Genomic DNA, 25,775 nt, shown 5'->3' with positions numbered 1-25,775 from the left:
GGGAGAAGGCAGGGCGGGCAGCGGGCGCTAGGGAGAGAAAAAGAGGGAGGCGGAGCTGCCCGGGCGGGCGGGGGCGCGGGCGGGAGCGGGCGCGGAGGCGGCGCAGCAGCCCCAGCCCGGCCGGACGTGCGAGGGCCAGGGCCAGGGTGAGCGCCCGACTCCGGGCTGCCCCGGCTCCCGTCGCCGCGCTCAGCTCTCAGCCACCTCACGGCGGCCAGGAGTGCGCGGGAGTTTGCCCTGGAGCGCGGGGAAGTTTCCTCCGAAGCTGCGCTCCTGGAACAGCAGCACCTGCAAGCGCCCGGCAGCGGCCCGCGAGGTAACCGCGCTGGAGCCGGGGCTGGGGCTGGGGGCACTGGAGGGGCAGAGATGACGGGGCACTGCTGGGTACCCGCGGCGGGAGCGGGCTCTGGTGGGCGGGGACGTGCGGCCTCACCTTTCCAGGTGCTTCGCCGCTGGGGATGCGGCAGGCATCTTCCTTTTCCGCTCTCCCCCGCGTCCAGTATTCCAACCCACTTCCCTTCACTTCAGTGGACGGAGGACAGGAGGTGGGAGGCGGGAGCAGGAAGGGATCCTGACTTGGAGGGGGCGCTGGAGAAGGACGGCCGCGTGAACTTGTCAGCTACCTGAGCTGCCTTCCTGCGCCCCAGCGGGGCACCCTGGACTCCGCGATTCCCGAGTCAGACCCCGCTTGGGGCAGGCAGAGGTTGGAAAGAGGACGGCAGGAACAGCCTTCAGTTTCTGCTGCCAGTCTGTCCAGTCCTCCAACGTGTGTGTGGCAGAAAGACGAGCATCTCTGCTGCGGGGGTGCCTCCTTTGCGTCAGTCTCAAACTCCACGACCTGGCTCAGGCTCGGGGGCAGGCTGAGAGCGAGGTGGGAGGGAAGTTAGGGGGACTGGGACGCCAGGTACTATCGTGGTCAGAGCAGAGGGGTTAGGAGAGGCGATCTGAGGAGGGGGCTGCAAGTGGGTTGGGGAGAGAAGGAATGGTGTGTTTGTTTCTGCTGCTGTTACTTTCACAGCGTTACCTGCTGCCTCTTCTGCCCCATTTGAACATCCTGCCTATCAGCATGTTTCTGTTAGAAGGTGTTATGGTTGATGCCTGTCAGGAGTTATTTCCAACTAAGTTTACAGGTGCTAAGTCTAGAGCTGCAGGCCTTCCTCCTTTCTCTCTCTGCGGTCCACCCCCAGCTCCCTCCCACAAACAAACTGTGCCTGAATAATTCCCAGCGTTTTGAAAGCGATGGCAAGTGAATAATATACAATGTGTGTGTGACTTTTTTCTCCCTCTTATGCTATCAGATTCAAATCAAAACGCCGTGGATGCTTAATAGGACTCCCTTTTGCAGTTTTTCTGGTAATTGAGAGTATTACCAATGTTTATTTTTCTTCGCTGTAACCTCAGAATTGCGTTAATCTATCTTTGTGCAATTTTATTTACATTGTTATTATTCCTCTCGGTTTGAAGGCCGTGGGCCTCTTTTCAACTCACATATACACACCCAAATGCAGTGTGACCATATTTAGTATTTATCTGTCTTCTGATTCAGTTGCTGGGCACCTGCTAATTGCAGTACCTAATCATAACACCATATGCCTGCCAACCAACGTGAGGATAAGGTGAATGCTATTGTTTTTCATGGGCAAGAGCACCCTGAACTACCACTTTTTATTATTGCTCAAAGGGTTTAAGAGCTTGAATCAAAGTGAATCAAATTTACAAAGCAATATTACAATTCTACACCATACGATCAAACAGAATATGATTCCTAGGCACTTACAGTTGACTAGTAATTGAGGAAAAATTAAAATCCTCTCATCGTATGGAAAGCATTAAGATTGCACATAGTCAATAAGAAATAGCACACACTAAATGCCCCCAGAAAATGAGAAGAATGTTCCTTCTACCTCATTTGGTTTTTATCTCCTTCATTACAGTACCGTCCCCCAGAAAATGAGCACCTTGCATATAGATGTTGGTATGTACTAACTAAACACCGTATTTTTTAATACAGAGGCTTGGTGATAGTCCAAAAACATAAATGTTTTAAATCATTACCAACCATCTGTTCTCTCCCACTCACTTACAGCACAATGTTTTATTTTCACAGGTATCAAAACGTACTTACTCATTTCATACATTCCCATGACTATCCTGAAAGCTGTAATGGTACCCAGTGTTGACCCAAGTTCAGTAACTGTTGTGTTTGGCTTATTACACCATAAGCTCTGCTTCTTTTATCTTCAGTGAAAGAAGACATTCTAAGAGTTTCAAAGCACTTGGCCAAGGCTGGTGTATACTCCAGTAAAAATCTGATTGCTTCCCCGCACCCCAACCTTTTTGTTACCAGAGAGAAGCTGGAAATTAGTGCAGCTGCAGGGCCCTCCTGATGACCTTCTTTTCCTTTCTTCCTGGTCACAAGGGTAGCATTTGATGCTCTGAAGCAGGGCATTAAACAGCCCCATGACTTCAGAAACCTTGTGTGGTTTCCAGGAGAGTGTCACATCTTCCAAGGAAGAATTCACAAAATAAGAGACTAACTTACTTTTACAAACTCCAAATTCAATAAACCTAAGAAACACACATTGTTTCCCATGTCAGTATTGCATATGAATAGCATAGGAGGTGAGATAGGTAATGAATAACATGTTTACCTGTATAGTGTTCTTTGTATTTGAATTTGGGAATCTGGATGAGTTGGGATGTAATCAGCAGATAGATTCACACTTTGTTTTGTTGGTGTTATCAGTAAAACAAGATTTGAGATATTCAGTTCGCTATCCAAGAAAGGCTTCCCATTTAAGGGTGTTTGCTCTAATTAGAACTTCAATATTAGGGTATGTTATTCAAAATTTAGTTACATAGTAAATCCTTTGTTCCTTTAGCATAGCCAGCACATTAGGAAAATTCTTTTCACTCAAACACAGGCGCAATATCGCAAAGCATTTTAGTACATTTTGAGGAAAAATATAGTGATGATTTCACACTTTGTAAATAATTGATATGTACTTGAAGATTATCAGGAACCAAGAAAAAGTGGGGCATTATCACCGGCTATACTATTCTATACTGCTGTTTGCCTTGAAAGCGTTAAGATTCTCCTAACTTAGAATGGCTTTCGACAGAATAAACCCGAACTACAGATAATTTTGAAAGTAAAGTTGCCTTTAAAAATATAGTCTAATTAAAACCTTTGGATATTACATAAGAACATGTTACATCTTATTTTCTGTATACTAAAATGAATTATTGAGGAGAAACAGTTTCACCATGTATAGTAAGTACTCTGAATTGTTCATGTTAATGAGAGAAGTAGAGGCAAAGATAATGTAAAATCATGGTTATTTAAAAAGTCATTTGTGTTTGCCTTTGGAATGTATTGCATGTTTGGTTTAAAAAAGATTTTCATTGTTATTGCGGGCAAGTTGCCTTTCTAATTATTTTCTTGTGTTTAGGTTAATTTTTAAATGAGCTTTCATACCTCAAATACCAAAACCCATTTGTGGGGAGGTGGGGAAAGTGGGCAGACTGCCCAGAAATGAGCTGGGTGGCAGAAGTAAGCAAACCTGGTATGAAAACTTTGCAGGAGTTTATATGTCATTCAAATAAAGATGCTAAAGACTTGATTGTATACCTGTTTAATGAATATGTGTTAAGGATTAGATATGTTCCTAGCAAAAATAAAAGTCTTATAGTCAAAGTTTGAGAAATTCAATCCCACTTGACGTGTAACAGGTGGTCAGTATTTTTTAAAAAGTGATAATGGTTTCTCCTGAAAACCAAATAAGAATGTATTAATGTATGCATCTTACTATTAATGCACTGCATTTTTAAGTGTTTTCCTAAAGCATATGTATGTGTTTGGCGTTAAATGGCATTCCTAGGCCTTATATATTAATACGTCCTTTCCAAGAGAAGGAATAGCAAGAAGCCATCTAAATAAGGGATATGGTCCATTTGATCTTTGTACCTATGCGCCAAATCAAAAACACATTTCATCAAAGAGAACCTCTCAATTATTGTTACAGTGGACCAAGCTAGATAAAATAGTTGAAGTTCAGCAAGACTGCCAATTTAACAGATTTCTATTGTGTTTTTCAAAAGCTCTAGGGCAAAATTGGTTGTAAATAAGTTACTTGAGCAAGAAGCTGATTCATACCATAGCATTAAACATCTTATTTATAGTCAGTTTTTAGTTGGACATAGATTTTGTTGAATTGTTAGTTCTGTGGACTGTTAGAATTTAGAAAACCTCTGTGTGGAAGGTTAGAACTGCCAAAAATATATGACGGGAAAAGCAGATAAGATCATTTTTATTTCAGATATTCACAGCCAAACTGTAACTTTTACAAAGTAAGGAGAATGGTGATAGAAAAGTAGATGTACCCTTCAGAATAGAGATGATGTTCTCATCATAAATGTGCTCACTACATAAAGTGTAGGGATGCTTTTTTTTAAGGAAACATTTTCATTTTTTATAAGGCATGGCATTTTTTAAAGACTTGACTGAATATTTTCAAAGAAATATTGTGGTTGGAAATATAATTGAGACCCACAGGATACATTTTATATACATTTATTAAAGGAATCGGTTTCTTCTTATCAGTGCCTAAGTCTTAGGATCAAGATTATGCATTTTTTAATAGAGCTGGAAAGAACCTTAAAAGTAATTTATTCCTGTGTCCTCATTTTACAGTTGCAGACATAATGGGGACCTACAGTGATCATGATGAACTGCTAAAGGTCACACTGGCAGTGGCAGAGCAGAAACTAGAAACCTGGTCTCCTGACTTACTCATCCAGCTACCTCTTAGAAAGTTAGATTAGTTAGGTAGGGGAGTTAACTCTTTCTGGCATCACGGTATCAACTAATACATGATAGTCATGGAATGAAGCAGTACAGAGGTAAATGTAGAAGGCTTGTGATTTGCTGTCTTCTCTTATACACTGAGTAGCCATCATGGACCAGACTTTGGTCCTTGACTCTCGTAGACTCTCCTCTTTTTTAAAAGCAAATATTTTATTACTCCCTTATTATCCTCAAAAGCCATTTATAAATAATTACAGAATATAGTAATTTTTAAAAGCTAATAAAATAAAAGTAATGTGTAATAAAATGTGTATTTCACTACTAATGCTTGGGGATAATTCTACTAGACATAGTAAGGTCAGCGCTTGTATGAATATATGATGAATAAGTTTGAATTTAAGACAAATAAAACATCAGAAGACATCTCATGCAAGAAGTGCACAAAAGTGGAAAGAATGAGGGATAGACTTAAGCTAGTGTTGAGATACCAACAACCCAGACTTATTTGTATGTGAAAACCGGAAGAACGAAGTTAATGGTATAGGGAAAATTTGCCAAGTCAAATGTAGACTCTTGGAGTGAGAAAATTTTAAAGTATGATATTTTGCAAATGAGAGAGTAAATACCATTGATATGCTCCACTAAAATCCCAAAATTACTTTCTGGAACATTTCCATGTTGTTACTAGTGTGAATTCTGTTTCAGGAGATGCAGGTTACTCACTGTATTGTCAGTAAGTAAAATACTTCGAAAATAAAAATTACTGATTTGGTGCTGAGTTGGTCTTAAGTTTAATTTCTATCAACATTATAGTCTATCAATTCTAGAGTTAGAAGATAGAGTACATGAAATAATTAAACTATTACTGTAAATTGCTTGGCTTTTGGTGGGAATGTAAATAAAATTCTTAATTATAATTATGTACCAGATTCTACAGTTTGATATTCATAACATTTAGTTCAATAGGACACATAAACTTTATATGGAATATTTTTAGAAAAACTCATCATTAAATTGGACTGCCTCCCCCATATACACTAAAAGCCTATAGCACACCACCACTATCACCACCAATAATTTGTGACAACCCTGAACATACCCAGTCCTACCTAAAATATATTGTAGGGATGTTACTTGTCATTATGAGAGCTATAGAGCTAGATAACCAAGATTTTTATGTAGGCATGGATTATTTTTCGTGCTCCTACCTATCTATCTTTACTTCTTTTAAGTAGGACCATCCCATTTGTTCACTGATCCCCTGGCTCTAATGGACCAGAACCATAGACTTCACTGCCCTCAAGCAGGTCATGTTCTAATCTTTTTCTGTCACTGTCACCTTTATAAAAATTATTCTGGTCCTTATTTCTCTTAGGAATCTATCTTTTCTGGGAGACAATAAGTGGTGACCAACTGAAGTACATGCTGGATAATATTTTAGTTGTCTTAGGCCTTAACTTTGCTTAAATGTTTATCTCCATAAAGCACTGAAAGTTTTCATATATATATGTATACACACACACACATGTATATACACACATATATACATGTATATATAGACGGACATTATCACATACATGTATGCATGTATGTATATGTATATATGTGCATATTTATGAAAGCGTATATGTATACACACATAATTTTAGGCTTTGAGAAAACAGGAAAGGAGATATTATTAAGGCTTATATTTTTAATGCCCTTGAAACATGCTTATGCAAAAAAAGAACTGCACTAGTCCAATACTGGAAGTTATACCATAAAACATCGTGCTATGAAGTATGCTTATAGTAAAAGCCCAAAAGCTATTACCAACCCAAATAAACTGCTATATTAGAATTTTGTTATATTGTTTGTGATAGATGTATCCTGTGCTACCATATTAGAAGTTGAGGGGAAGGGGTGTGGTCAATGTTGTCCGTTTCGGAGGTGTTTAATCTTATAAAAGTAAGAAAGTAAGAAGTCTACTGGACTGTAACTTAAGATCTGCTCTTGAAAATGAAGAGTTAATATGAAATGTCATTTGAGTATTAGCTACACCATCTTGAATTTATCAAATTGTGAGATATTTTTTCTTAGATTACTTCCCAGTCAGGATGCATCTTACATGTTTTTAGGCCGTTGTATATCTTATTCTTTTTAAAGACAGAAGCTTTTTAATGTAAGCGCAGCACTTGAGATAGAAGTCAATAATATGTGTGTGTGTGGTGTGTATGTGTGTGAATAACCAATTGCTTTGACACAATCACAAAATTCTCTACATAGAAGGGCATGTTTTACCTAATCAAGAGAGGCAGCTTTCCCTACAAAGAGGATGCAGCAATTGTACAGAACACAATTTGATCTGTGATTGTTTTCTGTGTATTGTTCATTCTTAGTGAAAGCTTCTTGGTCTATTGAATTGCCCAACATTCAACCTCAGACTGACCCCAAACTTTATTTGGTCTGCTTTTGTTACAATTTCTAATGTGAGTATAGTGGTGCAATGGGGATTCAGAGAAGATGAAATTGAGGTTGTTGGATTTGGGAGGTGATAAGGAAAATAAGGTGTTTCTTTCATTTGAACAGCACAAAGATCTATATAGGCAGTGAAATTTTATTGGAATATCTGCCTTTTACTCTGCTTTTTATTTTTGTATGGAATAGAGGGAAAGATTGTGAAAGTAAAACCCTCCTTCCTCTTTGTACTGTTAACTCTGCTATACAAGAGAAAACCTTCTTTGTCAGAATAAACATATATGACACATTCCAGTCCCATTGTTCAGAGAGCCTCCTTTTACTATAGTACTTCAATGCTACCCTAAACTGAACTCTATAACACTAAAGAATATGGGTAAGAAAAGGAAAAATATACCCAGCTAATGTGGTAAAATTCAGAAGCCTCTGTTAGATATATGTGAAAATGGGAAAACCAAATAAGACAACACTGTTGATTCAAATGAAGAATGTGATACTTGTCCATTAATTTCAGTACCAAGAAGCCCAAAATTCCACTTAGTTTTGTGGTCATTTCTATTGCTTTCTTTTTTTTTTTTTCTTTTCACAGATGGAATTAAAATGGTGACCTATAGGTCCTGCTTACTTTAAGCAAATATAGTCTGTAAGGATTTAGATAAAATAATGATGTTCATTATATACTTTAATGAATACATTTTAAAATTAAATCGGCACAGTTTTAAAGAAATGATCATCTAAATTACTTTAGTTTTTTTACAGGATTCTTTGACAGTAGATTAGAAGGAGGGTAATTTTTCCCCCAAAAGATCGATTTCTCAGGTTATTTAAAAAAATGCTTAGGTGTTAGTGACATTTTTTGGACAAAAAGCAGTAAATATCAACACCCTTTTACCTTCTAACATTTGTACTCTATTTTCAATTAGGAATTTTTATTATCAGAGAATGAGATTTTATTACTCCAGCAGGGCTGGCATTCAGCTGGATGCACTGGTACAGTCTTACTGGTTATTTGTAGCTGGAGTCCAAATTGTGCTGATTGTTAAATAATTTAAATACTAATCCTCCTCTTGCATGATCACTTTTGTAACTTCAGCCTATAAATACACCACTTGCTACTTGCTAAAAGTCGAGCAAATTCATTTTTTCAGATTTTGCAGATCAGGGAATTAGAACAGCATTTAGAATAGAAATGAATTTAAAAGTCACTGAAATCCCAGGTGCCAGAGCTTGTTCATCTAATACCTCAGACCTTTGATTCACCTTGGGGTTTCTCAACATACATATACCAAGTACTATCCAGTAAGAATGCCATGAGATTATTGATATATATTTAATGCAGAGCATTCTATAAAACAATCACAGCTCAGAAAGTCCCTCTACATTGCCCACTTGTAGATACAGCTCATATACCTGGCATTTCTTCTCGTCTATCTTAAAGAAACATGAAATGAAACATGTCAAAATCAAACTCCTGATCTCTGTTCATCTCACCTCAAAGGAGCAGGGTTCCCATAGTCTGATCTGGTTTTAATCTTGATATTACTTCTTCAATTCCATTACCAAGGCTTTGATTTTGACTTCCAAAATTTATTACAAAAATCTACCTCTGCCATCACACAAGTGTAAGGTTTCACCATCCTTTGTGTAGAAAACAACAATGTCTCCATGACTGATCTCCTGGCATTGTTCCCCACCCCAAATTCATCCTCCAATGGGATACCAGATACTATATTTGCATTCAAAATGCAAATATGATAACTGTCACCTTCCAACCACGGAACCACTTAAATAACTACCATTGCTTTGCTTAAGATAAAGACCAACGCTCATCATCTGATTTTTGCAGCCCAGCAAGGACAGCCTCCTCCACTTTTATCTCTTTGGATGCTCCCATTCTTCCCTCAGCTTCAGCTGGCTGGCTTTCTTCAAGCTGCCTTAACATTCTAGCTCTCTCCCATCCCCCCATCCCCTAAAACCACAATCTCAGGCATTCCCTAGTTAACTCTTAGTTAACACTTTGAAAATATCAACTCAAATGTCACTTCCTCAAATGAACCATCTCTTATCCCTAAATTGAATTAAATCCCTTTATAAAATACATATAAGTATATACACATTTATGTATCTGTATCCATTGCACTTAGAAGAGTGGCAAATTCATATTTATTTGTATAATTATTTAACTAACCACTAAGATAGGGATCCATCTGGTTTTGATGGTCCTTGTATTCCTAACAAATACTACAATGCCTGCTTCAGAGAGGAAGTATAATATTTGTTGAATAAATGTTGAGTGAACATCTCTATCTTTAACTCTCCATGTACAAAGTTATACACATATACCACATGCAAACACACACACATATCCACCCTCACATTCCAATAAAAAATACGTAAATAAGTAAATGAAAGAAAGTTTGTAAGCTATGATGCCCCCACTTTTTTCTTTGTGACCTCTTCAAATATCATACTCCTCGTTCTTCTATTTCTCTTTCCTCTCCATAATTTAGATGTGCTTTGGGTGGTGCTACGTTTACTTAGAAAGTATGGCAGGTCTGTTGAATTTCTTACACCCCCCAAAATAAATAAATGTCCAGGCATGTCTTTATATTATTTCCTCTGACTTGTGAAATCCCTTGATAATTTCAGAAATTTTGAAAGGCTTCACTTTATGGGGGTTTTATGCCCTGCTGTTTGTATACATTCTGGCATTAAGAAGTGGTCTAAGATTTTACCATACTGAAGAAAATGAAAATCCTCTGAAAGTTACCTATTCATATGGCCCCCATATGAAAATCAGGAAGTTTATCTTATTATCAAAATTAAAATAAGAAAATGTGAAATTGAAAAGTAATATAAAATCTATGTTATAAATTAATGGTTTATATTTTAAGAATTGCACAAAAGATTCAAACAAGGTATCAAATAGCTAAGGAAGACATGTATCATACTGACGGGCACTTACTATGTTTTAGATACTATGCTAACGTTTCTGACTAAATTCAAAATGTTGCATTAAAACTGAGTTGGGTTAGTACTGTTTTTATTTAAAGCCTTCTAGCTTCAACTGGTTTAGGGGAAACTCTTGAACATTTTGTCTCAGAAAGCAAGGAATTGCTCAAAAACAAATGAGGGCACATTAGAAGGACATAGCCAGATTTAAAAGACTCTCCCTGGTCAAATTTGGAATCTTTTGTACATAAGGGTAATAATGGATTAGAGCACATTGAGTAAGAAAAGTATCCATGAACCCAGAGTGTGTGAATGCACAGATTGGGTGGAGAGAAGGAAAAGCTCTGTTTCACTGAAGAATACAAGCTGATAATGAAAAGAAAGAATAGAATAATAGAGCCAGATTTTTGCAACCAGCACAACAAGAATAAAAAAAAATCGTCCGCCATTGGGTGAATGGTTGGTGGGGACAGGATATTCACATTATCTCTATGTGTCACCCCACAGATTGCTTATTAATTGTAAAGGGGAGACGTCCCTTTATAGTTGGTGTCTGACAGATGCCAGCTAATCAAATAATCAGACTTCACATTACTAGAAGTAGTACAAACTGAAATCATGTATTTTTTTTTATGATACATAAAGAATGACACAAAAGTCTCTTCTGAAGTAATCTGCTAAAAATGTTAAACCTGAGTCTAATCACAAGGAAACAATCAGGCAAATCCAAACTGGTAGATTTTCTTCACTACAACTAACATGGACACTTCAAAATGTCAAAATGTCAGTGTGATTAACAAGTAAAGCCTGAAATACTGTTCAAGATTAAAGGAGACTAGGAGACCTGGCAACTAATTGTAAGACATCCATCCTTCTTGATTAGATTCTGGATGAAAAAAAAAATCTATAAAGGATAATATTGGGACAATGGAAGGCATGTGAATTTGGGCTATAGCTCATATAACAGTATTACATCCCTGTTCAATTTCTTGAGTGTGATCATCATATTGAGGTTATATAGAAGGATGTGTCTTTAGGGACAGGATATATTTGAAAGTATTTAGAAGTGAAATCTCATATCTGCAACTTTCAAATGGTTCAGCAAAAAGAAAGTTTTAAGTGTAGGAAAGGGAGAAATAGGCAAATAATTATGACAAAATGTTAATAATTTTTACATCTAGATAAAGATTATATACCATTTGTTATATTGTTAATTTTCTGTAGGCTAGACATTTTCAAAATAAAATTAGAAAAAATATCCTATGATTTTAAGTTAACTATCCAAAGGATGAAATAATTTTATATATTCAAGTGAACTTAAATGTTTGAAAGTTGATTAATTAACAGTGTCTTCTCTAAAGTACCTAAATATCTTCATTCAACATTCTATAATAATTCCATAATTTATATTTAAACACTAAAGAAAAAGTTATCCTTAGAAGAAGATGTTTCAGGCAATATAGGAGGCAATACGTAATATGATAATATTAGTATATATTAGATAAAATAATTTTTTTCATTTTTCCAGTTATATATGAGAACTTTTCAACATGAGAAATTTTAAAGGGAAATGAGTCCTCTATGGCAATATGTGTTTTATTCTTCCATGTCTTTCCTAAACGTTGGTGCTCGCCTACAAAGTATGAGATTACTGATGATTTTCACTAAGATGTCTACAACCTAGCAGAATGCAGTTGCAGTGTAGAATAGATCTGGCCAGGGCCACAGTGAGATTTAGGATCCTGTGTGATTCTCAACTCTGCAACTTCAGGAAGACTGGCAAGCACCATTAGTGCTAATGTATTAGGAGCAGATACTTACAGCCCAATAACACAGGTATACAAATATCAGAAGACAAAGCTCTCGATTTAGTCGAAAAATATCCATTGAGTTCAGGTTCTATGAGAGGCACAAAGTAAATGAGGTTAAATAAAAATATTTACAAATTTGTAAATAAAAGTTTATTTCTTCAGGAAAATTTTAACTTCAAACTAAATGTTTTAAATATTCCTCATACTGTAAAAGCTTATGATATAATATTTCTAATCAGGTCCCTGTAGGAATACTTTGCGTGGTGCTAAGATAATATTTAAGGCTCCTTCAGATATGTATGGTAACTTGATCAGAGCAAGTGGAGTGGTGCCTTTTGGTATATGATAAAAAGAAAACATGTAGATCTTCTTATATCTTAACATATATCATGTATCTTAATGTACAATATAATAAACCAAAGATAAGAATATGGATAGTTATTTCCCCTCATATTTCATATAGTAAGTTGATAAGTTATTATAAATAATAGCAAAGAGGGAGAGTTTCTTGTTTCTGAAAAATCAGAAAGAACTGGTCTCTTGATACCGCCAGCCTACACTATCCTGAGATTAAAATTCACTATGATGGAATCTTCTTATTAAAAAAATTACAGGTCATCTTCAGCTTATATTGAGACAAATATTTGTAATCAGTTTAAACTTGATATTGTTTTAATAAGAAGAAAATAGTAACAAATTGTTGTGGAGATGGAGCATGTTCTTAAGAAGTACTGATTATCTTAAAGGTAATAATATAAGAGCTTTGCTCTTACACCCTTATCCCCCTCCAACTCCCATGCTACTCATATTTATATCAGTGGTAAGACAAAGGACACTCATACTGCTAAGAAATTCAACACCCAAGAAAACTGGGTAAAATCGCATTTAGTTATCTTATTAAACTGTTAATACATTCTAATTTCACATATTTTTAAAAAGTTCCAAGACCATGAATAACATAAGTTAAAAGTTGTTTGAATTTATAGCAGTATGAAAGGTGGACTTCCATACAGAATTTGACATTAAAAGAAAACAGCTATGCAAACAATTTGTGTAGGTAATTATTAGCTGGAAGCTATTTGTACTCTAAGTTTATTGAATATACAAATATGATAATAAGACTCTGCACAAATAGAACCTTTTGATAATAAATCCATATAAAAGACTGTGCCTTGGGGAATAAGTCTAGATGCTATATTTGAATTCCCTGCAAACAGAATGCAGACCTCTAGACCAAGTACATAACCATTTTTCATTCATGATATTTAATAGGTCATTTTACCTAAAGTCTCAGAAAGGACAAGTAAAACAATAGAGAATGAAGCTGTTTTATTTGTGCATGTATTAAAACATTGCAATCACAGAAGAAACAGCAAAGTAGAACTATAAAACTTGTCTTCAGAAATAAGCAAAATTACACTGAAAATCATAATTATTGGAAATAAATAAATACCTAATCATTACCTGACAAGTATTCCTGATATTGCATATAGAACTCAATGATTAACTGTTTGTTTTGTTTTGTGTTTTGCCTTTTGTGGTATTTACTGATCAGTTTAGAAAAAACACTTTCATGGTAAGATGTAAAACAACCACGTTCTCTTTATGAACCTTGTACATTTACAATACTTCATAGGACTGTACGCTCCCCACTAAGTCAGTTTTACTAAGAAAATAAAAATGAAATATAGAATCTTTCAATTTCCTTTCCTCATTTTAGATTTTGGTTACATTTTTATTATGTTTCGTATTTTCGCATTTAAATGTAATCAGTGCACAAAACCAGTCTTTTCACTCCTCTTTCTCCAAGTTATTTTAGTTTATTTTGTGAATAAATAGATTTCATGGAAGGAGTTTCTTCTAGGAAGACTCATATAATGCTACCTCCTGCGTTCTTTTGTGCCTAATCCATGTCCTCCCCATGCCCACCCTTTCCTCTTGCCTGAGCCTCTAGTCCATAAGCCATTTTTTTATTGTTTTCCATTCTTGAAGGGGGCTAATGATGTGGAGGTGTTGTACACAGGGAGCCTGCAGCTCCAGTGTGGGTCTTGTTTAGAATATCCTCGGTCACCAAGTTAATTTCACTTACCCTCAAGTTGGAAACATGCAAAGCCCTTAACACTGTGTTGTGATTTCGTAGTCATGGCCTTTTTTCTGTTTTCTCCCACAGTATCCTCATCTGGGAGACCACTACATAGCTAATAAAAATGGTAGGAGAGTGTGCTATTTTCTTCAGCCTGACGTCCCCAATTATTCTTAGTTTCAGCAGGAAAACATACACCTTCCTTATAACCTATTTATGTCCCAGTGTTCCGGTAAGATTTGCTGGACAGCCTTTTGGGACTACAATGTTATTTGTACAAAAATCTATATCCAGCTCAAGATTTGAGGGTAGATGTGTGGATTCTTGTTCTCTTCTCTTTTCCCTCCAGATTTTACACAATTTAGCAGGTATGCTTGACAGTTGGTTGTTTTATACTTTGTATTTTGTTTTGTTTTTTTTTTTTTTTTTTCAAAAAAAGGAGAGAGTAAAAAAGCCTTTACTTCATCAATAGCAGAAGTTTCAGAGTTCTGGTTGCCACTTTTTTGCATTAAATATTTTATTTAATGTTTAAAGTAAAATCACATATATTGATAATTTAAAGAATAATAAATGATAAATAGCCATGTATTCACTATCACACTAAAGGGAAAGAATTTTTCTAGTATCTTTGAAGTGTCCTACTTTTGTCAGGGGAGATTCACTGCTTAATCAGGGGAGATTTGACTAACCAAATATTTCAGGCATTTAATACAATAAAGGCCTGTTTCACATTCATGACACAATTCCGTGAGGATCAGTGGAGAAATTCTGCTCCATGAAGTCATTCAGGGATCTGGGTTACTTCCATTTAGCAGTTCTGCCACCTTCCACTGCCTCAAAGTCAAGCCCTGGTTCCTTTCCAGATGAAATAAAGAGAGATAATGTGAGAATTTTATAGGCTGTTTTAAGGGACCAGGCCTTGAAGACATGTGTATGACTTCTGCTCATATCCCACCTATTGCAAGGGGAAATCGAATAAGGAAAATAAAAGGGAATTTATCATTGTCTCAGCATACCTCTGTGTTCTCCTCTCATTCTCTCTCTTCAAGAGGTAACCAGCCTCCTGATTTTTGTGTTAAGGGTTCCCTTGTTTTGCATATGTACCTGCCTCAAGCAAATCTTATTTAGTTTTACCTGTCTTTGACTTTTATAAAAATGGACTCATACTGCTGATATATGTTGCTTGGGTTTGTTTTGCTTCTTGCTGCTTAAAAGAATATATGTTTTCTACATTTTGGAAATAGTATACTATGTGTGTCCACTACATAAAGTTTTTAAGTCTGTTATTCAAATATTCTTATTTTCTTGCTAATTTTGTCTGAATGCTCTATCAAATACTGAAAGAAGTACATTTTAAAAATGTTGATGGATTTATCCATTTCTTATAGTTCTATCAATTTTGCCTTATACTTTTGATGCCATGTTATTAGGTGCATATAAGTTTAGAATTATATTTCTAGTAAATTTAATTTTGCAATCAAAGTGTAGTGATCATCTATATGCTTATGACTCCTAAATTTATATATTCAGCCTAGACCTCTCCTTTGAGCTTGCATTAGTTTTCTGTTGCTGTGTGATAAATTACTGTAAATTTAGCAACTTAAAACAACATGTGTATATCATGTCGGTTTCTATGAGTTAAGAGTATGGGAACAACCTAAGTGGATTCTCTGCTGAGAATATCATAAGCCTACGATCAAACTGTTGACTGGGTTTTATTCTTATCAGAAACTCAGAGTTATATTCCATGCTTGAACTTGTGGGCAGAATTTTGTGTTTTGCGACTGTAGAACTGAGGGCCTCAATTCCTAGAGGACACCCCTCTCCATAGGAAGTTCAAAATGTAGTTTTTTGCTTCTTCAAGACCAGCAGGAGATCATTTCTAACTTCAGGGAAGTCCTGGCCCCTCTGTGAAAGGGCTAAACTGATTAGGCCAACCTCACCCAGGGTAATCTCCCTTTACATTGACTCAGAGTCAACTTATTAAGAACATTAATTATTTCTGCAAAATTTCTTTACCTTTTTTATGTGCTATTCATTAGAAGTGAATTACAGGTCTTGTTTGCATTCAAGAGGAAGGGATTATAGAGGGCTATTGAGGTTTCTCTCATAATTCTATCTACCACAGACATTGTCTTACATATTCAACTCCCTGCGTGATACCTCTACTTGGTTTTCTCATTAATATCTAAAATTCAACAAGATCAAAACTGAACTCTTGATTTACTCCTTCAAAAATTTACCTATATTGTAAATGTCATCTCAAAAAATAATTTCAAATTCTGTCACTTCTCTTTATCTCTGCTGGTATTACCCTGGCCAGGTCATCATCATTATCTGTATTTGTAGATTATAACAGCCTCCTTCCTAATTAGCTTCTTTATTTCTCAGTGTATTCCTCCTACAGCAACAGAAATGACCATAAAACACAGGTAGAGGCCAGGCACGGTGGCTCATGCTTCTAATCCCAGCACTTTGTGAGGCCAAGGCAGACAGACCACAAGGTCAGGAGATTGAGACCATCCTGGCTAACACAGTGAAACCTCGTTTCTACTAAAAATACAAAAAAAAAAAAATAAAAAAAAATTAGCTGGGCGTGATGGCGGGCACCTGTAGTCCCAGCTACCTGGGAGGCTGAGGCAGTGAGACTCCCACTCAAAAAAAAAAACCAACCAAACAAACAAAAAACACATAGGTATAATCTTTTCACTCCTCTGATTATAACCATTCAACACCAACGTCTGTTTCCCTTTAGAATTGCCCTCACAGACTTGATAGGCTTTTTGCCTATCTTTCTAAGCTCATTCTAGACAACTTTGCTTTCATTCATGAAGCTCCAGCCGTATTGTCTTACTGTCTTATTTCAGTTCTTAGGATGCATTAAGTTCTTTTCTGTTTCAGAGCATTTTCTTTTCTTTTTTCTTTCTTTCTTTTTTTTTTTTTTTTTTTTTTAGACGGATTCTAGCTCTGTCACCCAGGCTGGAGGGCAGTGGGGTGATCTCAGCTCACTGCAAGCTCTGTCTCCCGGGTTCACCCCATTCTTCTGCCTCAGCCTCCCGAGTAGATGGGACTACAGGTGCCCGCCACCACGCCCGGCTAATTTTTTATATTTTTAGTAGAGAAGGGGTTTTGCTATGTTAGCCAGGATGGTCTCGATCTCCTGACCTCATGATCTGCCTGCCTCGGCCTCCCAAAGTGCTGGGATTACAGGTGTGAGCCACCACGCCCGGCCTCAGAGCATTTTCATAGGGGATTCACTATTTGGAAAACTCTCTTCCTTCACTACAGCTTTGCACATGATTAGATCCTTCCCATACTTCAGATCGCAGCTTAGATATCCCCTTCTTAAAGATAATTCCTCTGACCAAAATGTCCAAAGAAGTCTCCTGTGCCCTTTACCCAATATTCTCTACCTTACTTCTTGATTTTAGCACTTGTCACACTTTATAATCATATGTTCAATTTGTTATAACTTCTTTCTTTTCTCCTACTCACTTTTGTATCCCAATACATAAACACTGCCTGTGTAATAGGTCCTCAAAATATATTTGATGAATGACAACTACAGTATTGCTATTATCATCAGACTCCCAGAAGACTTTCTGGGGACATCGGCCTTGAGCCATTTGTTTTAGGACTGAGAATCAGAAAGGAAGAAAGTTTTATGACAGATGTAGTGGAGAGCAAAAACAAATTGATGGATATGGAGATGGGCATCAAGGGCCCAGGAGTCAGTACACCAGAAGGAGGCTTTATGTCAGGGCAGTTGGACATAGGTTGCAGAGGTATAGTGACCACTTTATGAAGAACCTAGAAAGGCAGACATATAAGAGTTTTCCACTTTGAATAAGGATCTTGATGGCTTTTAGGTAAAGAGTTAAAATAAGCCATTCTGACAAATTGACTATGGTGAGTTAAAAGCATCTGAAAAGCAGCAGGTGCAAAAAGATCACTCTGACCTTTCTTCTGTTTCTCAAAAGCAGGAGATGAAATTCCTAAGAGAAAGATGTCCTTCCTTTACCAGAAGGAAAGCGTCACTCTTACCATCATCAAGAACAAGAAGTTGAGGCCCAGGAAAATCTGTGCAAACAAACTTAGATTAATCCTTATGCTCCTAGCCATTTCTCCACTGAATTAAGGAATCTACCCCTAGCTCCTTTGCCTTGTCACATTTTCCTAATGTCCTACTCTTTGTCTAATTCAGTACATATGTTCATCACTGACTACATCTTTGGGTCTTCATTTCCCTATGAAGGCTCCTGTGCCACATAAAACTTACATTAAATAAATGTGTATGTTTTTCTCCTGTTGATCTGTCTTAGGCCAATTTAATTATTAGGTCCATCTGAAAAAAAAAGCCCTAAAACAGTAGAGGAAAAAATTTTTCCTCCCCTACATAGGCAAATGAAAATAGTTAAAAGCAATGTTTAAGAAAGATTAATGAAGCACCATTATTTGTGTTGAACTGAAGAAACTATCTAGAGATAGATCATCTACCCGAGAGTCTTTTTGTTTTTTTATTCAATAAATATTTCTGTTCCACTCACTATATCTAAGGCACTGTCCTTGTCATGGAGGATTCTATGAGCATCATTTCAAACATAAGTTCTAAAGAACAAACAGAGATCAGCCCAAGGTTGGTGTAGGATCTTAAAAAGAAAGGAGAGAGTATTCATGTGTCCAGAGACAAAAAAAGAATGCAGATAGTTCTTAAGAATTTAAATAGTTTAGTTTTGCTGGAGAGTAGAGTTTGAGGGAGAGGTATGAATGATAAAATTGACGAAGTGATCAACAGCTAGATCAGGAAGAACGTTGTTTGTGATCATAAGAAATGTGGACAAATTAAGAAGTGTGAGAAATGGTGGAATATACAAATGCAAATAGTAGGCATTTAGAAATATGAGACCAGAACAGATGAGTTATTGGAACTGGAAATATAGATTGAGATTTCCTGTTTGCGAAGTTAGATCATTTTTTTTGGAGGACTAAACAGAGAAGAGAAAGAAGGGTAGAACTCCAAGACAGAAGAAAAAGGAATGAGATTGTTAAAGGTTGAAAAAGCAAAGATCACCACTATGGAAGCCAGGATTGTGAAACCTTTCACAATAGTCGGCAGGTAAAATGTCACAAAGGGATCAGAAATTCAGAAGATATATTTTGTGATAGCAAGGACTTGTAGCTAGCCATTGAAAAAGGAAGTTCTATGTGGCTGTGGTATTTCAGTGTGGATATCCACTTTTGTGAGTACTTAGATGTGGGTTAATGATGTAAAACTATTTGCCAGTGTTAGAAAATACAATGTTTTCTTAAGATAGTAGCACTAGGTTACTTAGGTTATCATTTATTTAATCAACCCCTTTTGTAACTAATAACAAGTTAGCTCATTTAAAACTAATTTTTGATACATTTCATAATTTTGGCATCACTACAGAAGTTTTATTAGCAGAGGACACAAACAATGTAATTTGGAGACAGACTTGCCTATGTTTGGATTCTGGCTCTGCTGGTTATGAGTCATGTGAACTTTTATATGTGGTGCTTGCTTTTATCTCTCAACAATATCTATATTGGAACTTGATATTTTAGTTTTAGGCTTTATCTACTGACTTCCCACCATGGGAGGAGAGGATTTAGTCATTTTTCCTTCTTCCTTCAGCCATACATGTATCTCCTGGTCCGTCCAACCCTCCTATTCTTCCATTATAGTGATGCCATTTTTTTTAGAGTCAGTGCTTTCATTATCATGACTGTGCAAACGTTATCCATGATTTATCTGTGCAGCTTCATCTAATTTTTTTTCCTTTTCTGCATTTTCTATTTTCCCTGAAGTTAATAGCATCTTACTCTTTCATATGCTCAAAGTTCTAAGTTTGTATCACTTATCCAAGCAAGCTCTTCATCATTGTCTAAATATTCTGTCTAGATTTTAAGACAAACCATCTTGTCTGCCAGTTTTATCTTTCTAAACAGTCTCCCAAGCATCTGTTCTGCTCCAATTTGAAATGCTTGCCCTCTACACCTGTTACACAGCTGTCATCCTTCCAACCAATCAAAATGTTCTTTTCTCTCACCTTTTTCAGATCAGGTTTCTGCATCCCATTTCTTCCTCTCATCTAACTCCCTTGCTTTGTTGTGTCCTGGTAGCTTTCCAAAAGGTATGTATTTTGAGAACTTGTCCGAAAATGTTTGTTTTACACACACAACCTTGATTGACACATTGATAGGATTTGGTAGCATTTAATAGAATTTTAAGTGACACTTGTTTTCCTTGAGAATTTTGAAAGCATTCTTGCTCCATTGCCTTATTCTAGATTCCAGTGTTGCTAGTGACAAGTCTAACACCATTTTGATTCTTGATCCTCCCCATGTGATCTGTTTGTTTTTCTCCGACAACATATAGAACCTTTTCTTTATTACCAGTGTTCTGAAATGTCAAGACAATGTCCCGTGGTGTATTTATTTATTTTTATCCATTTTGCTAAGTACTCAGAGTGATCTCTTTAGATCTGGAAACTCATGTCCTTCAATTCCCTGAAATTTTCTTGAATTATATCATTAATGGTCTTCTTCATTTTGTTTTCTCACTTCTGTCTGAAATTCCTATTACTTAGATGTCGAATCTCTTATATTAATCCCATCTCCTGGCTTTTGTTTCTCTTCAATTTTCCATCTTTTTGTTCTTTTGCTCTGCTTTCTAAGAATCACCTTAACTTATCTTCCAACTCATATACTGAGTTTTCATTTGGTTACATTTTCATTTGCAAAAGCGTTTGTTTGTTTTTCTGATTTCTTGTCTTGTTATTAAATATAGGGCCTTTCCTCTTTTGGTGGAACCAAATTTTCTCTTATCTTTCTGAGGCTCTAACATATAGTTATTTTAACTTTTTGGTTTTACTTTGTTTTGTTTTTTCCCCACGTTCTTTGCCTTGCTTCTGTTCTGATAATCTATTGCCTTCTCTCTTGCCTTCCCTCTTCTGAGTCTACCTTTCCTGGATTTTATAGCAAACAACATCTTGCTTCTTGTTGGTATCTATGAAAAAACTTTCATTTCAGCTTTTATGATCTTTAAAGTTAGTTATCACTCCTTTGTCTGCATTCCATATTTATAAAACTTTGTGATGTCTCTCTTGTAAAATTCTGTCTTCCCTTATATATATGTTTTGTAACTGTATTTCTTTTCTAATTCCTTTCCTTTCATTTTAGAGGGGTTTGATGAGGGAGTAGAGATCAATGCATGAGTCCAATATGCCCCCATTTCACTAGAAATTCTCTTCATTGATTAGTTAACTAAACTAACTAAAATTAACCAGCATATTGATAACACTAAAATTATCACTAATTATTTATAATTTTATAGTATCCTTAAAGTTTCACAATGCAGTTTTGTTTGTTTGTTTTTGCATGTTTTGTATTTTAAGGTTGTTTTTCTGGAATGTTAATTTTCAGAGCTATATATTATTTCTGCTTTGATTTGCTGGCATTATTCTAGGCTTCTCTATATGTCTGTATTTATTTCAGTGACTACCTTAGGCAGTTACTTTGAAATTTTAATATGAGCACTGTTCGGTGTGGCTTTTGAAAATGACTTAAGAGCTTCCTATAGGTTTCTTGTCAGTAGATATTTTTGCAGATTTAATTTGGTTTTCTTTTCTAAACCAAGATTTCTGGATTAGGACCTCTGCTGTTTTAGTCCATGCTATTTCTCTATTAAATGGTTGCAGGCTAACCACACATGGGCTAGAATGTGAAACGAGAGGAAAGACAGGGAGCATATAGTAGAACTTAATAAATATTTGCAGTGATTGCTTGAAGCTAACAAGGAGTTCATGGCTCACAAACTTTATCTATAAGAAACATATCATATTAATTTCAGAATATACACAGACTTCTAGTGTTTATAGAGTTTTATGTTAGTCATTGAATTTTACTGTTGTATGGAAAGCAGTATTATTCTTTCTATAAAAGACACGCTATAATAACAACACATCAGATGCCTAGATAACATATGATGAAGGAAAAAAATCAATCTTCCAAATAGGTATTGATTGCTAATCATTAACAGAAATAGCTATGTCACATATCTGGCATAAGGAAGGAGGATTCTCTATGAATATAATACTTCTAGAAGGATTTTATTGTTATGTGATGAGCAGAAGGGGAATTTAGAAAATGTAATATATAGGTGACAACATGTAAACACATTTTATCTAGATAATAACCAAAACAATTATATTTATCTATATTTTATTGTCTCACCATAAAAATATTTGAAAATATATCTAGACACTGTTTAATATTGAGCAATACCAAACATTTTGTATAAATTATTTGTCACAATAATTTGTTGCATAGATGTAGCCTTAACTATTTGACATTAAGTGCAGAAGTTGCTATTTTACTGTAAATATTTATATTTCAAAACCAGCTTGATCCATTCTGCTTTGTATTGTGGCTAATAGTCTAATTTGAACTACTTTTTACTCATATGAAGTATGTGGAGAGATCAAAATGACTTTCTATCATTCTGTTGCCTATTAACTCTTAAATGCTGCTTGGCTGCTCATTTTTTTTTTCTTTTTTTTTTTTTTTTTTTTTTTAGATCTTTTGAAAATATATGTAATGCTATGAAGCTTTTAAAATCTTTGTCTCTCTTTCTCCTGTATTATCCTGTTTTGGAATATCTCACTGTTTTCAGTCACAACACCCCACCAAACTCACTCAATTTTATGTATAATACTACATCCCCCTGAAAGGCAATTTCTTCTGTTTAATCAACATGAAAAACTCATGTACTGTCATCATTGAAACAGAAAATGAAAATTTAAATTAGTATTGATTATATACATAGTACGCAAAATACCTTATTTTTATTTAAGGTTAAAGGGCATATCTCACATATACTTTTTCTTTTCTGGCATTTCAAACTAATGGGAGGGATACTAAATTTCTCATCTTTCAGTTCCTTTCTTCAGAATCTTTTGGTCCTTTTTGATTTTCTCTCAGTATTTTCAACACTGGCAAAATCAACTTTTCAGGCTCATCTTTTTTCACTTTTATTTTTGGCCATATTTCATAGTTAACCCTCATTCTTACTGTTCCTTAAATCCTTTCCTTGTACTTCTTTATTACTGTATATTAAAACTTTGTTTTCATGGATATTGTGTGATAATATCCTATCTTGGTTTCTTAATCATATGTTTTTTTATAATATGTTTCCTGCTTCATGATCTTTTCCTTTGAATTATTTTTTATATATCTTGTATTTTCATGTCATGTGAACTGAAAGAATCCCCTAAGGTTCTAACGTTTAACCTGCTTTATTCTCCCATTTTACCTGTGGATGCATTCAAGTTTAGCCACCATTTATATGGTGCTGATTCTCATAACACTATTTGTCCATTTAATCATGCTTGGATTATTGTATCTATTTCTGAGCCCTGGATTTACAAAAAGGCATTAACAAACTAGAATATATCTGGGGAGGATGATTAAACTGATTGAATGCTCCTAAACCATGACCCATACGAAATGGCTGAAGGAATTGTGTATATTTATTGTTTATCCTGGAGTAAAAAAGATTAAGTGTAGACAGGATAATTGTTTTCAATAATTGAAAAGTCTTTCATGTAAAGAAGAAAACAGATTTGTTATTAGTTGTTCCAGAAAGCTCAACTAGAGCAACCTGTACAAATTATAATCAGATAGGTTCAAATATTCCCTAATGAAGATCAGGTATTACATCTTACTCATTTTGGCTTTGCAACATTGTCTAGCACAGGACCTTAGTCATATTTGGGCCTAATAGGTATTTATTGATTGATTTGAATTGGCATGAATTAAAAGACTAAATCTCTCTACCAGTAAAAATAGACTGTCTCTTGAAGTAAAAGTATCCAATCTTTCCACAAAGAATTATTGATTAGCTACAATGTAGCTGTCCCTGTGCTAAGCATCTGGAATATAAAGATATTAACATCTTAATATTATAGATCATTTCTATGGGCAAAGCATTCTTCTAAATATTTTACATGTACTAACTTATTTTGCAGCAGCCTCATATGGTAGGGGCTTTTATTATCCCCAATTTAGATGTAACTGAAGCACATAGAGGTTACTTTTTTTTTTTCTTTTAAGACAGAGTCTCACTCTGTTACCCAAGTTGAAGTGCAATGCTGTGACCTTGGCTCACTGAAACCTCTGCCTCCCAGGCTCAAGGGATTCTCGTGCTTCAGCCTCCCGAGTAGCTGGAATTACAGGAGCGCACCACCACGCCAGCTAATTTTGTATTTTCAGTAGAGATAGGGTTTCACCATGTTGGCCAGGCTGGTCTCAAACCCCTGACCTGAAGTGATCCATCCGCCTCAGCCTCCCAAAGTGCTGGAATTACAGGCATGAGCCACCACACCCGACCACATAGAGGTTACTTAATGAGCTGTGTCACAGAGCTAGTGAGTGGTCAAGTTGTGATTTGAATTCAGGCAGTCAGGCTCCAGAATCTGCATAGAACCGCTGTAATAAACCTCCTCCGAGAACAAGGCAAGATGTGCATATAAACCAAGGGACAGAAAGATTTTATATTGTACTATAATCTAGTATAGTTCTTTTCTGGTGATTCCCTGGCCAATGGCTAATTGTCAACTTGAATGCCTGTGGCCTTCTTTATTTTCAGTCAGCTTGCACACCGTGTCCGGGTGATCTTCCCCAAAAGCAAAGCTGATCATTCCACTCCTTTGTCCACAGCACAAATGTATTCATTCTTCTTGTCCACAGAACAAATGTAATCACCATAATTTAGACACCAAGGCCCTCTGTGGTCTGTCTCCATCTGTACCTCTTACCTTATCTCTCCCTGAACCCTGAATTTGACCATGTGCTTAAATGAGATTTCTTGTCGGAAAAGAAAACAAGGTTATTGTGAAAATTAAGTTAAATAATCGATATAAAATGCTTAGAGTAGTAGCACCAAGAATATAATAACTGCTTAAGAAATGTTAGCATATTTATTTTCATTTATTTCTGATTCTGCAAAATTGCTGTACCCTAACTAGAGCTTATTTTAGTTCCATCACTATACCTTAAAATTGCTTCATAATAAAATTGAGAAATAAAATGTATTGGCTTGCCTAATTTACAGATTCAGAGGCAGGGTGGTTCTAGTTGGGATCCAGTGAGAGCTTTTCCTCTGTTTCTCTGCAGGTTTCTCAGCTTAGCCTCCTCTGTGTTGGCTTATTTTCAGACTGGCTTTCATCAAGGCAGTCAGAGGGCTGCCAGCAACAGCAGGAACTACATGCTTTCTTATTCACATTCACTAGGAGATAAAATATTACTTCCCATAACCATCCAACTGAGGCTCTGAGCTTCATTCTCAGATCACCTGCAAAACAGTCACTGCAGCCTGGGAAGCCCTGAGTCACCTGGTGTAGTGGGTTGAATGGTGACCCCAAAAGGATATGTCCACATTCTAACACCCAGAACCTGTGATTTTATTTGGCAAAAGAGTCTTTGCTGATGTAATTAAGTTAAGGATCTCAGAATGAGATCATGCTGGATTAGCTGGATGGGCCCTAAATCTAAGGACAAGTATCTTTATAAGATACAGGGCAGAAGAGAAGGCACACACACACACACACACAAAGAGAGAGAGAGAGAGAGAGAGAGAGAGAGA

The 25,775-nt window shown here is 36.2% G+C and overlaps 1 protein-coding gene across 1 annotated transcript in view; it reads left to right on the top strand.

Moving 5' to 3' along the window:
* Window positions 1-108: 108 nt before the first annotated feature.
* LOC108516185 (carbohydrate sulfotransferase 9-like) overlaps window positions 109-25,775 on the top strand; it is a 40,430-nt gene continuing 14,763 nt past the window's right edge. The window contains exon 1 of the mRNA XM_017853524.1: window positions 109-316. The gene's annotated coding sequence lies outside the window, so the exon portion shown is untranslated. The remainder of the gene's footprint in view (window positions 317-25,775) is intronic.

The sequence above is a fragment of the Rhinopithecus bieti genome, unplaced genomic scaffold (genome assembly GCF_001698545.2).
Source record: "Rhinopithecus bieti isolate Rb0 unplaced genomic scaffold, ASM169854v2 scaffold_35900, whole genome shotgun sequence".
Taxonomy (NCBI): Eukaryota; Metazoa; Chordata; class Mammalia; order Primates; family Cercopithecidae; genus Rhinopithecus; species Rhinopithecus bieti.
The sequence above is the reverse complement of the archived record's forward strand: the minus strand, read 5'-3'. Positions and strand labels throughout refer to the sequence as shown.